The sequence below is a fragment of the Microcebus murinus genome, chromosome 12 (genome assembly GCF_040939455.1).
Source record: "Microcebus murinus isolate Inina chromosome 12, M.murinus_Inina_mat1.0, whole genome shotgun sequence".
NCBI classification, from domain to species: Eukaryota; Metazoa; Chordata; class Mammalia; order Primates; family Cheirogaleidae; genus Microcebus; species Microcebus murinus.
This window is the reverse complement of record NC_134115.1, coordinates 25,687,463-25,701,816: the sequence shown is the minus strand read 5'-3', so window position 1 is coordinate 25,701,816 and position 14,354 is coordinate 25,687,463. Positions and strand designations below refer to the sequence as shown.

General features: G+C 38.7%; 1 long non-coding RNA gene across 1 annotated transcript; it reads right to left on the bottom strand.

Annotated features, from left to right (window-relative positions):
* Nucleotides 1–4,501: 4,501 nt before the first annotated feature.
* Nucleotides 4,502–5,010, bottom strand: LOC105874787 (uncharacterized). The gene is made up of 2 exons (XR_001155657.2): nt 4,884–5,010; nt 4,502–4,790 (listed from the first exon to the last, which is right to left on the bottom strand). It is a non-coding gene; the product is annotated as an uncharacterized LOC105874787 (long non-coding RNA).
* Between the last annotated feature and the right edge of the window lie 9,344 nt (nt 5,011–14,354).

Here is a 14,354-nt window from a genome sequence, read left to right as displayed (position 1 = left end):
AGAGCCAGGGGAGCTGCCTAATAAAAAGAAACCAGCAATCGCGCATCAGGACTCTCTGTGCCCGGAAGGATAATTTCAGTGAGCCAGACTGCTTATCTATGTGTGGACACTCATCAGGGGACACAAAGCTGTACCACCTCCAAAGAAATTATCTCATGGCTCCCATCAACTCCCATTGGATTGTGCCCGGGGGGTTATATGGCTTCTACAGAAACAATCAATGTGGCCCCTAATGCTCAGGAACACAAATATAAGCAAACACAAATCCCCACTGACATTCTTCCAAATTCTCTGGTAAGTGACAATGCAAGAAACCCATCTGTGCTCACGGCTCACATGCCGAGCTCTGATCTGTCTGGTCTGTGGGCGCCTCCTTCTCTGTGCCCCTCTTCCCTCACTGCCCTCCAGATCCCAAGCTCTGTTCTCCCGGCCCACTCTTCTCTGTTTACTGTTAAAACTCCTTTTCTCATTTCAACTGATGCTCCTCCAACAGCAAAGAATTCAGATAATATGGAGTCCATGTTCTATCTAGAATCTAAGTGGCTGTTGGCTCTCATGTTGTGAATATGATCCAACTGTATGCTGAATATGAACACCGCTATTACAATGAAATAGTTGGGTGACAGTACACCCTCAAAAAAAAAAGACAATTTCATACAAAATTAAAAGATAAGCTACACAATAGGAGAAAGATACAAGCTATATAATCAAAGAAGTATTACTTTCCAGAATGTATATTTTTCCTAAATTATTTCATTGGAAAATATATTTATCTCTTTATATTTCAGTGGTAGAAATTTTACATTGAAATTTATTTAAAATATTATAAAATGTTAAAGTGATAAATTGATTATTGGTCCTTTCAAGTAGAATTTTTATGATAAAATATACATCAGATAAAACATACAATTTTAGCCATTTTAAGTGTACAATTCAGTGGTATTATGTATACTCACATTGTTGAATTATCAATCACCACCATTCATCCCCAGAATTTTTTTTTTTTTGGAGAACTGAAAATATGTACCCTTTAAATACTCACTCCCCATTCCCACTCTCCCAACCCCCTGACAACCACCATTCTCTTTTCTGTGTCTATGAAATTGATTACTCTGGGTACCTTATAGATGTGAAATCATACAGTATTTGCCCTTTTGTGAGTGGCTTGTTTCACTTAACATTATGTCTTTAAGGTTCAACCGTGTTGGAGGATGGGTCATAAGGCCCTTTCTGTTTAAGGCTGAGTCATATTCATCATATATACATACCACATTTTGTTTATCCATTCACCCATTGAAGGGTACTTAGGCTGCTTTCAGCTTTTGGCTCTTGTGAATAATGCTGCTATGAACATGGGTATACACATATCTATTGGAGTCCCTGCTTTCAATTTTTTTGAGTAATTTACCTAGAAGCAGAATTGGCGACTCATATGGAAATTCTGTGTTTAATTTTTAAGGAAATGTCATACTCTTTTCTACAATGGCAGCACCATTTTATATTTCCATAGCAATGCACAAGGGTTTCAATTTTTCCACATCTTCACAGTTATTTTGTGTTTTGTTTGTTTTTAAAAAATAATTGATGTACTAATGGGTATAAAGTAGTATATCACTGTGGTTTTGATATGCATTTCTCTAGTGATTAGTAATGTGAGCATCTTTTCACATGCTTTTTAGCAATTTGTATTTTTCTTTGGAGAAATATTTGTTTATTAGTTCTAACAAGATTTTTTTTTTTTTTGGTGAAATCTTTAGAGTTCTCCACATTTAAAATCAAGTCATCTGTGAACAGAGATAATTTCACTTTCTCCTTTCCTATTTGAATGCCTTCTATTTCTTTTTCTTGGCTAATTGCTCTGGCTAGAACTTCTAGTACTATGCTGAGTAGAAGTATTGAAATCAGGCATCTTTCCTTTGTTTTTGATCATAGAGAACATTTTTTAGTCTTTCACCATTGAGCATTATGTTAGGTGTGGGGTTTTCATATATGGCCTTTATTATGTTGAGATAATTTTATTCCCAATCTGTTGAGTGCTTTTATCATGAGAGGGAATTAAATTTTGTCAAATGATTTTTCTGCATCAATTGAGAAAGTTATGATTTTTATCCTTCATTCTGTCATTGTGGTATATTACATTCGTTGATTTTTATGTGTTAAACCCCAGTTGCAGTTCATTAATAAATACCACTTAATATGGTACATAATGCATTTAACATGCTGTTGGAATCAATTTGATAGTGTTTTTTTTTGAGAAGTTTTTCATCAATATTCATTAAAGGTATTGGTCTATAGTTTTCTTTTCTTGTATTATCTTTATTTGGTTTGGGTATTAGATAATGTTGGCTTTACAGAGTGAATTAGAAAATCTTCCTTACTATTCAATTTTTTGGAAGACTTTGAGGAGAATTGGTGTGATTTTTTTTTTTTAATCTTTGGTAGAATTCACCATCAAAGCCATTAGGTCCTGGAATTTTGTCTTTTGGGAGGTTTTTGACTACTGATTCCACCTCCTTATTAGTTTTAGGTCTGTTCAGATTTTCTGTTTTGTCATGATTCAGTCTCGGTAGGTTGTGTGTTTCTAGAAATGTGTTCATTTTGTCTGGGTTATCTTGTTGACATACAATTGTTCATAGTGCTCTTATAATCTATTTATTTCTATAAATGTATAGTAATGTCCCCTCTTTCATTTCTGATTTTAGTTACTTGAGTCTTCTCTCTTTACTTTCATAAATCTAATTAAAGGTTTGTTAATTTTAAAAAATATTTTCAAAGAACAAGTCCTTGGGTTCATTGATTTTTCTCTGTTCTTCTATTTTCTATTTTGTTTATTTGGAATATTGTTTTCAAAATTGCTATAATTGTGTAGGGAAAAGATTGTCAGAAAAGGCTCCCCCAAAGAAGAATTTAAGCTACATCCAAGAGAGAAAAGAGTTAGCAGATACCTCAGTATATTTCTTTGATTGATTATGAAATTAACTACTTTTAAAAATCTCTTTGGTGGCTAGTAGTACAAAGAAGGTATTGATAGCATTTAATTTTCTCCCAAGTATAATTTTGACAATAATATGCAGAGTGATTTGAAAAGAGAAGAAATTCAAAGCAGAGAGAGCAGTTTGGAGGGTCTTGCTGTAACACAACTGGTAAATGTTTACACTGGCACAGTGATGACAAATATTTTTCCAAAGTGAGATTTCCTTTAGTGTTTGTGTGCTTTTTTCCTTGAATTAAAAAATTTTAAAGGTTTCAATATCCATGTAGGCAAACATGTCACTCTTCTATCATAATTTATTGTCACTTGTAATGTTAAATATGTATATATCACTTCAGTTGCTTCTGTTTTCTCTTACGGTTTTCTAAAAAAAAAAAAAAAATCAAACTTTTTGTATTCACTAGGTTATTTGTCTTCATTTCCTGAAGTCCATCTGAATCAGGATATTCAGCCCTTAAGGCAGAAGTGGGTCAGAAACCACTCTAGGTTCTTCAAACACAGGAGTCCGATACACAAGAGTTTGGTTACACTCAGAAAACTCTGCGCTAAATTGCTTCTGGGAACAGCAACAGCCACTTTGGCTGAAGTAGTAAAGGGAGGTGCTGGGGTCATAAGAGCCCAGGACCATGGAGAAGGGAACTGCCTGGGCCAGTCCTGAAAGCACCACCTAAAACAGATGCTAGGACTGCTGAGGGGAAGCTACTCATCAGATAATGGGAGTCCTTGCTGTGGGTGACAGAAGTGCTACAAGATGGCGATGGAGTGGAAGCTGTCCCTTGCTCCTGGAAAATGCCAATGGAATCAGGAAGAGAACACATCTACCTTTGAAACTTCTGCCAGGATTTCCCATTGGGAGAAACTAAATAGAAGCCAACTGGCAAGCGTTTTACTCCATTTTCTGTTGCTTATAACACAATACCTGAAACTGGGTAATTTATAAAGAAAAGGAATTTATTTCCTACAGTTATGGAAGCTGAGAAGTTCAGGGTTGAAGGGCCATATCTAGTGTGGGCCTTCTTGCTGGTGGAGACACTTTGCAATGTCTTGAGGCAGCACAGGGCATCACATGGCCATGGGGTCAGCCTGCTAGCTCAGGCCCCTCTTCTCTTATAAAGCCACCAGTCTCACTCCTGTGATAACTCATTAATCCACTAATCGACTAATCCATGAATGGATAAACCCATGTCCCAATCACCTCTGAAAGGCCCACATCTCAATACTGCTATGTTGGGAATTGAATTTCAACGTGAGTTTTGGAGGGAGTAAATATTCAGACTATAGCAGCAAGCAACAAGGAAAATGGACTCTCCAGGGCTCCTGAACTCTTAAAATGCCCAGCAGAATATAGAAAGACAGAAATGGGGGCTGAGAGCAACAGTCAAGTGATTGTCCCAAACTATTTTCTCTTTAGTGCCTCTGAGTGGGTGAAGCACATCCCAGAAGGTCATCTATTTAAATTTTTGGTATATCTTTTCTTTTTGTGACATGAGACATCTGGTGCCTTTTTAGTCTTCATTTGGGTTGATTTATTTCCACAAATTTATGTATCTCCACCAGGTGGAGTCAGAGGCCAGTTTATTAAAGGGTTAAACGTTGGAAGTAAATTTGGTTCAGGGTTTTAGTTTCAGAATAGATGAAGGAAAGATAAACAACACGAGGGGAATACTTTCCTCAGATGTTCTTGCTGTAATGTTACCTTGTTATTACCATATTCACTTTGAATGCTATGTCAATGTGCCCCCATTCTCTGACTATGACTCAGGACACTTCTGTTGGAAGGAACAGAGACTCATTCCAGCTGGCTCAAGAAGAAAAGAATTTTATCATAAATACACAACAAGTAAAATCACAGACATTTCTGGAAGAGAAATAAAATACATTCAGGACTTACCCAGAACAGGAGCTGTTCTTTGCTTCTCTTAAGGAACACATGGTCACTTTTATTTCTGTTTCTCATTTATTCATTATTTATTCATTAAATATACACACCAAGTCTCCAGTGTGGTCCTGGGGTATGGATTTGCAGGGCATATAAAACATTAAATGGGAAAACAGGCACTAAAAAAATAAGAACATGCACATTAAATTATAAATTGCTATAAATGTTATGAATGAAATGTACAGCTTTTTAAGATAGAGCATATATGGGAACTTAATTACAATTATGAGGTTAGGGAATAAACATTTTAAAGTAACATTTAAGTATAGACCTAAAATGATGAGTAGGAGTTGGCCAGATTGAGAGTGGGGCAAGACTTTTGATCAGTTATAAAGGGTTTGAACTAGAAGGAATTTAATTGTTTCCTACGTATACATGAATGGTAGACTTATTATATAGACAGCTTATTATTTTAATATAGAGGAAGCATATTTATGATGATGGGGGAAATCTTATCCAAATTAGTGAAAAATCTTTGTTGGGGGAATCTATAAAACATATATAGCTTGATTACATTCAGATTGGTTCTTTATTTTATATTTGCTTCTTATAGTAATTGAAGGTAGCAACTGTAAATTTGTTAACAGTCCAACCTTTCCCATCACATATTCCTAATGTAATTTACAAGGCCATGAAAATAACTTGCCTTGCATTTTAAGTTGGCCAATCTCCCTGCTTCTTGGGAGAGGTTTATTACATTAGCTATCAGATATGGCTCTCTTTGTCTCCACTTAAATGCTGTTAAGGGCAAACCTGAGCAAGGCATTTAAATGATATACTACCTGCAAGTTATTCTTTCTTTAAATCAAGTCACTGACATCAGAACACAACACCTGACATGCATTTGGCAAAACCGTATACACTGATTTATGTCTGACTATAAGAAGTTGGACTTATAGGTCTATTCTCTTTGACCCCTACTGTATATTGAGCTAATTGTGAATTAGTATGCTGGCCACTGAATGTTGCTGGTGGCTTTTTTCACCCCCAGTTCCTGATTTCACAGACAATAAGCCACACTTAAATCTATTGATTTATTAAAGCTTTAGCAACAATTCTTGTTCCTATGTTGATGTTTGTGTACTTACTTGGCTTGGAATAATGTGCTAATAGATCATAGATACAAAAAAAATTTAGTCACAAAGAACAGATTCTAATTGTCCACTGGAGGAAAAGATTGAATATAAAATAATGACTATTCTACTCAAGCTAAGTAAACCCAGCCAATGAGCTATTTAAATATCCTGCCTATAAAGGAAATACTCCACTTAGAATTTTTTGAAAAATACCTAGAAAATTTATCTGATAGTATTTACTTGCATTGCTTGAATGATAGAACCAGCAATTTAAATGAAAACTTTCTACTAACCTTTAGGTCCCTTGCGGTTTTTTATTTAAGAGCAAGGAGGCAATCATGTCTGCTTTTATGCCTTGTTAAGACACTCCAACAGAAATAGTTGGCTGTGTTTGGTCTTAACCAGTAGCATAGTATTATCTTTAGGCATTTTTTTGGCCCCCACAAAGTTAGTGATCGGACTGCCAAAAGATAAATCAAGATGTGAAACTCATCCCACTCCTCAGAATTAATAAATATTTTCACTGGAAGCAAGACTCCCATGACCAAAGCATCCAAAACAAACTAGATTAATTAGGCCCAGGATGGATAAAACAGAATAATCATGAAAGGACTACACTGTATATAAAAATATAAATATTCGTTCTCTTATGTTGATAGTTCTAAATTCAGTCTATGGACATGTAATGAAAATGAGAGCACCCAGCAAAACTTTAGAAGTACTTTCCATATTCTCAATGCATGGATTAACATGACAGGCCAGGATTCAAATGCCAGCTCTGTCAGTCACTGTCCTGTAGCTATGTGTCAATTAAGCTCTTTGTGCCTCAGTGCCCTAACCTACAAATGGTTCATTCCTATTATTCCAGTTTGTACACACCATAAAATCATTATGAGGGTGGAATGAGATCAGGTTTCTAAAGTTCTTGGTGTGTAAATAAGCCCTTATTTAAAATATCATATAGTATTATTAATAGCCTGTGATTTTACCTCATTGCTTATCTCTGCCATGTTGTACCTGTGTGGCAGTGGTTCTTAACTGGAGGCCACATTGCCCCCAACTCCAGGGGACGCTTGGCAATGTCTGGTAACACTTAGGGTTGTCACAGGTGGAAGAGGGGTGCTACCAGCAACTAGTGAGTAGAATTCAGAGATGCTGCTTAATATCCCACAATGCACAGGAGCCCCCACAGCGAAGACTTGTGCAGCCCCAAATGCTAACAGTGCTGAGCTTGAGAAGCCCTGCTCTAGGGGTTAGTGGCCTCTGTGTACTGAGTGTGTGCTGTGTAATTGTGTGACTGTGTGTTATGCTTTCTAATTTACACTCCGCCCCTCCCCCATCTCTCCTGGACTGTGAGCTCCCTGGGGGCAAGTTCTGGGTCATCTCTACTGTGGCCACACCTGCAGTGTCCAGCCCAAAGCCTGGCCCAGAGGAGGCCTCAGCAAATGCTTGTTGAAGGATGTTTTAAAACTGTTTTGTAGAAACTCCATAGTAAAAGGCTAAATCTATCACTGTGCACCATGCATGGTGACCATACACTCTGAGCTAATACTCAAAACATTTCTCCTGACAAAGCACGAGACAGTTCGTGGGACAGAGCGCATGTTTTGGAGAGACCTTGGTTTGAATTTTGCCACGAGTTTACCACTTAGCCTCTCACAAATTATAAAAGTGTTGATATTACCGCATCTATTCTAGGGATACTGTGGAGACTTCACAAGATGGTCCGTGCGCAGTGCCCGGTTTAGAAAATGGTTCCAGCAGCTAAGACCTGCCATGACTTTGGGCGAGTTCCCAGCCCACCTCCCCAGCCACAGGCTTCTCTGTAAAGTGGAGAAAAATATTAATATTATAACAGCCTTGTATGCTGCTAAAAGGATTAAATGAAACCATGATGTGCCTAGCAGTATATAATAGTGACTATTATTATTATAATCTTTTCATTTTAGTGGCAAAAACTCAAGACAAGAAAATAATTCTCTGACTTGTCCTTTTCATTTATTGCTTCTTCTTCATTCATATTCCCCGAGAGCAGCAGGAGGGAAACAAAACCAAACAAGGGAGGCAAAGAGAGGCATTTAAAAATATTTTTCTCATATTCCAAAATAGTGAGTTGAATTTAAAACTTTCTTCAGAAGAAGAGTTGGACACCCTTGTTCTTGTGGCCTCTTTGGCTGGAAGAGGCATTGATAGCTTTTACTTGTGTTTCTGGGCCATTCTTCAAAGTATTGAATTATCCCGAAAAGATTTGTTTCTTTTCATGTGACAAGAAAAAATAAATTGTGATGATTACTGTTGCCTCCTGCCCCATCCCTTTCCTTTATTCACAGATGAAGCTGCCAAAACATTAAAAAGTGGTGTACTGTATATCAAACACAATGCAGTGCAGGGGAGAGGAAATGAAATGCAAGGTTTGGAGCCTATACTTCCATACATAATAAAGGAATATTTTCTACTTCATTGTGTGTATTTGTGCATGCATGTATGCGCAGGAGAGAGGGGGAATTAGTCAGGGTTTCCCCTTTTTTTATTGTAAGAGTCAGAGATACGACTTAAAAGGAAACTTTATTGGCTCACTGAACCATTCCTTAGGATGGACTCTGGGCTGGATTGAGTTCTGTGTCCAAATCTGGGGAAAACACTCAGGAAGAGGGTGGAAGATTATTTTTCTCCCAGAAGGAAACCAAAGTTTACTACTGTGCCCAGAGCGTTAGATACCTATGATTATAGGACCCACTGGAAGAGGTCACCTAGATCATTTCTATCTAAATTTTTCTTTCTTTTTCTTTCTTCTCTTTCTCTCTGTCTCCTTCTGTCATTCAAAAGACCACCATGATGGCTAAACAGTAGAAAGAAGAACTTTATCGGCAGTATCAGCTTGCAAACTTGGACAAGATGGTCTCTGGTATGGACGGAAAGTGGTCTCTCTTCGAGGAGAGAGGGGCTAGGTTGGTTTTTTATGCTTCACAGGGTCCTATTCCACAATAGAGTCATACATATTCACCAGGTAAGTGGAAAAGCTGTACATATTTATGAGGGGAGTTGAGTGCATGTGAAATGAGTAAACATATATGTGACATACATCCCATGTGCATTTTGGAGCAGGATTTGAGCATTAAAATGTGATGGAATTTGGCTCTTTAAGTCAAAAGGTGAGTTGTAGTCCACAAAGACAATTTGTGCACAGCCTCTGGCTGAAACTGGTTTAAGGTCTATAGTTGCTTATCAGAAAAGAATGTTTGTAAGGCCCGTCCTCTGTCCGTTCAGAGTGGTGGTCTGGGTCGTAAATCAGAGTTAGGATAATTTGGCTGATAGCTCCTATAGTTAGGGAGTTTAAGAAAAAGGTTGTTCTTGTAGCCATAGGAATTTAGAAATTTACCATGCCAGCTAAGCCCTGAGCCCTTGTCTCTTAGATAACTTTTGTTTCCTTAAACTTTGGATTCATCTTAGTTGATAAAGAGGCATCTATTTTAGTCTCTCAGATCTTCCTTTCTTCCTTCTTTCCTTTCTTCCATATCTCCTCCCTTCCTTCCTTTGTCCTTTTATATATTAACAAAGATTATTAAACATCTGTAGGTACTGCTATAGATGCTAGAAATACAATATCGAACAAATTGATAAAAATCCTTGCTCCAGCCAAACTCTGTGGTGTGCATCAGGAATTAGAGGCCAGCTTGTGCAACACAGTGAGATCCCGTCTCTAAAAAAAAAAAATGCTTGTTCTTCTGGAGTTTACACAGAATAAACAATAAGCATTAAAAGTAAATAAACACCAAAAAATAAATAACTTATAGAATATATTAGAAGTTGATAAATCCCATGAAAGAGAAAAATCTGAGCAGTGATCTTAGAAGGACCTCGGGGTGATGTTCCAATTTTATATGGGCTGATAAGTAGTTTTTACTGAGCAAATATTAGAAGGAGATGAAGAAAATCAGCCATGAAGACTTAGGGATGAGTGATCCAGGAAAAGAGAAGGGCTGGTGCTAAGGCTCTGGGGTGAGTTTGTATGTTGATTTTTAAGGAATATCAAGGAGGCTGCTGTAGCTGGAGCAGAGTGAGCATGAAAAAGCTGTAGGAAAAAAAGTTCAGAGACAACCTTGGCTTTTACTCTGAGTGAGATGAGAAATCTCAGAGGGTGTTGAGGAAAAGAGCAACATGATCACACTGACATTTTAACCACTCACTTTGGCTGCTGAATGGAGACTAGCCTGGGGCAGGGAGGAGGGTGGAGTAGGGATTCCTGTAGGAGGTGACTGCAATTACACCAGCCAGAGATGACAGCAATTTAGACCAAAGTAATATCAGTAGAGGTTCTAAGAAGTGGTTATATTCTGAAAATAATTTAGAGGTAGATCAAATCCGGTTTTCTAATAGAAATATCACACATAAGGGAAAGGGAGGAGGTGAATATCGTAGACAGAGTATGTTTGGGAGTGAGGGTGGAAATTAGGAATTCAGTTTGGACATATTAAGTTTTGGGTGTCTGTCGGACATATGGATTAAACCTGCAGAGATGTGCAGGAAGCAGTCTGGAGTTTAGGGGAATGATATGGGTGAGAGTTCTAACCTAGGGGCCTATTTGGCTCACGTCTAGTGTCATCTTTGCTATGCTGTCTTCCCTGAGGTTAAGTCTGAGTCAGGGAGTTGTCCTCCGTGGTCTGCACTGCCCTCTTTCACAGGACTTCCTGCTTCCTGCTATAATTACAGAACTGTAATAATCAGTTTACCATCTGTTGTGGGTTGAATTCTGTGTCCCCTCAAAAATTCATATGTTGAAGTCCTTACCCTGGTACCTCAGAATGTGACCATGTTTGGAAATAGGCCCATTTCATACATAATTAGTTCAGTTTAGATGAGGCATTAGGGTGGGCCCTAATTCAATATGACTTTGTCCTCAGATGAAAGCAAACATTGGGGTGATGCTTCTATAAGCCAAGAAGTGCAAAAGATTGCCAGGCAACCACCAGATGCTAGAATAGGGACCTGGAACAGGTTTTCTGTCACAGCCCTCAGAAGGCATCAACCCTGCCCACACCTTGATCTTGGATTTCCAGCCTCCAGAACTGTGGGACAGTAAATTTCTGTCGTTTGAGCCACCCAATTTGTGGCACTTTGTTACTGCAGCCCTAGCAAACTAAGGCACCATCTACCCCTGAGCCGTAGGTTCTTTGAGAACAGAAAACTTTTCCTCTGGATCTTTGTGGTCCCGTCTCTGAGTACTTTTCCTTATGCATGGTAGGTACTTATTAGAAAGTTTTAGAATAAATAAGTATGCAAAATGTTTGGCGTTCAGTGAAGATAATAATGATTATAATAGCAACATTATTAATATTGTTGCTATCATAACAATTGTTACTATAACATTAATAAAACCTCTCTGAAATCTGATGAAAGGAGCTGATGGATGGTTCTGGCTGAGATTCATTAGGAAAGGCTCCATGAAGAAGGCCAAACTTACATAGAGGGTGAAAAACTTGGTAACTAAAGTAAAAATGGATGGCACATGTCTATCAAAGCCATCTGTCCCGACTTCTTCTCTTTAAAGCAGTGTTTCTCAACTTTGGTTCTATTAAAATTTGGAGGCAGATAATCCTTGTTGCTGGAAACTGTCGTGTGCATTAGAGGATGTTTTGAAACATCCTTGGCCTTGATTCACTTGATGCCAATAGCATTCAGCACCCAGTTGTGGCAACCAACAATGCCTCCAGACGTTGCCAATTGTCCTCCCTTGGATGACTGAGAGCCACTGCTTTAACTACGGTGATCTGAGAGTAGAGGAGACTCCCAGCGATGCACTGCAGGCTCCTTAACATCATTGGCACTTAGCTGTGTCGAGGCAATGGGCAGGAGTCAGTAGGAGGGCATGCGCCTCTTGGTGTCTTCTTAGCTCCATTAAGCTGCAGCTCTGCAAGCTCACTTACACACACTCTCTCTCTTCCTCTGTCCGCTCTCTCTCTCTCTCTAATTTTGATGGCATATGAGATTGAGCTTATTTTCTCTTCCATGGGGCCTATCCTTTTTTAAGAGAAATGGGAAATTTTAAAACACTATAATTTATTGGTGGGTGTGAGAAACACCTGTTAAATGTGACATTTACTCAATGGCATCACCAGCTTGGTTTTAGTCACCCTGAGAGTTTTTCAGAGTCTGTCATGTACAGCAGGCCTCAGGGGTCTTGGAGATGCCCAGGCAGACATGAGCCCTAAAAGCCTCCTTAGGAGACACCTGTTAGGGGCTCTTGGGGGAATAACTCTCATCCCTGGAAACCAGGATTAAAACATTCACACAAAAGAGGGCAGATCTATGTTACTTCATCTTCTTTGGAAAAGGTTTGGAGGTGTCCTTCCATGCTTAGATGCATCTCCACAGAGAATTTTCTTAATAATCTTTTATTGAAAGAAGAAAAAAGCCAAATGTATGGGCTCCAATTTGAGTAGCAAGGTTGGTATGCAAGGCCTCCTGCAGAGCACTGAGTCCTAATGCTCTGAAACTTTCAGGCCTATTTAAGGAGGGGATCAGTCTAGCCTAGAAACATTCACCTTTTTTTATAACACTTTTGTATTAAAAACCTGTTGTTGGAGCACAGTATGTAAACAGATAAAGAAGGAACTGTTCTAGTTGATGTTTCCTCCCCCACATTCCTTCAAGAATAACTCAATTGCTCCATAGCTACTTTTAGATTTTATCCTGCTTTATCTTTCTTCTTAGCTGTTACCACCACTCAGAATATTATATAGTTATTTGTCTGTTTATTATCTCCACCCCCACCCTCCATTAGAGCCTATGATCATTAAGGAGTGATCAATGTGGAATTTCTCAGTTTTTTTCTTGACTATGTCACCAGCACCTAGAATCATGACTGTCATGTGCCTCACCTTGTGTTTTAAGTGTTTTACATGACCAGGTCTGCCCCTCTCATCCAATGGGTCGGGCACCATCCTTATTCCCACATTATAAGTGACAACGTGATCATGGTCTCACAATGAGAATTGCTGGAACCAGGATTTGGATTCAAGGCTGCCTGGCTATAGAGCCTTCAGGCTTTGAAGCCTAATTCCCCATCTGCAAAGTTTCAATTGAAATAAAACCAACTCTTGACGAGGAGATTCTTCTCAAGTGTTTCATTGCCAGCGGTTTTGTTCCACTGTCCTTGCATAAAACTAGCAGTGGTCACAGTTACTGGGGAGCTGGGTGTGGTAGTGCAGGTCTGGAGTCCTCTGTACTCAGAGGGCTGGGCACGAATATTCTTTTCAGTGTAGTCCCTCTGGGTGTGGAGGTTTGACTAAGGAGGGTGCAAACAGAAAAGCATTCAGAAGTAGGGCAAACAATAAAAGAAAAAAAAAGGTGAGTCAATAAGTGGACAAATAAACAAACTCACAAAAGAATAAGAGAATGAACCAGTTGTGGAGTGGAAGCATGCAAAGGCACAGGGAGTACATTGTGCTGTCCTTAGTAACCTGGCTGAGTTCTCATCCAGGGCTCTGACAAAGACAGAAAAGCCTCCAGGCTCTTGTCCTTCCATTCTCTTTGCTTATTCCTACCACAGGTTGCCCGGGCCAGATGGAGCAGAGTCAGTTACGTCTATCTGGAATGCTTTAAGAGGTGTTGCAGGAGGTCTTGTGCACCCCCTTTGAAATGTGGTGATGGGGGTTTCCTTCGAGGTCATCCCAACCAGGGTTTGGATGTCCACTTCACAATTTACTAGGCTTTTAAAGAAATATCTCACCCTTCTTGAACTTCTGTTTGCTTCACTATATAATGGAGATTCTTTCCTCCCTTGTTATGTTACCAGGATGATGAGAAATTGCATAGAATACAAACCTACCTACAAACACACACATACATACACACACACATACACATGCACACACACTGCCTAGAGCCATGCCTAGTGCTCAAAAAATTACTATGGCTGAGAAGAGAGAAAAAAATAAAAGGCAGGGGGCCATATATCCCAATATAATGGTCATGATTAATACAGGCAGATAATTTTCAGAGTAGCAGCTTGTCTTTCCTTTCTATTTATATTCTGGTGAGACAGTTTTCCAACACCCAATATTTTCTTACTGAGGAATAGAGACATTTGATAGCTTTTATTAAATATATTTCTTTTACCTCTGGGCTTTTTACAGTGTCTTTTTGTGATTACTGTATAGTTAGATTGTTATAGATTTTTAACTTTTTCCAAAATAGCTTTGGGAGACTGATAGAATTATGTTACTTTGATATGCAGATGCTCATTATGGGAATGGTCATTCACAGAGTTAGGTGTCATATTTGCCATGGAGGTGGCAGAAAGACACAAATGTCTCTTGGGTTCACTGCAGATGTTATACATGACAAG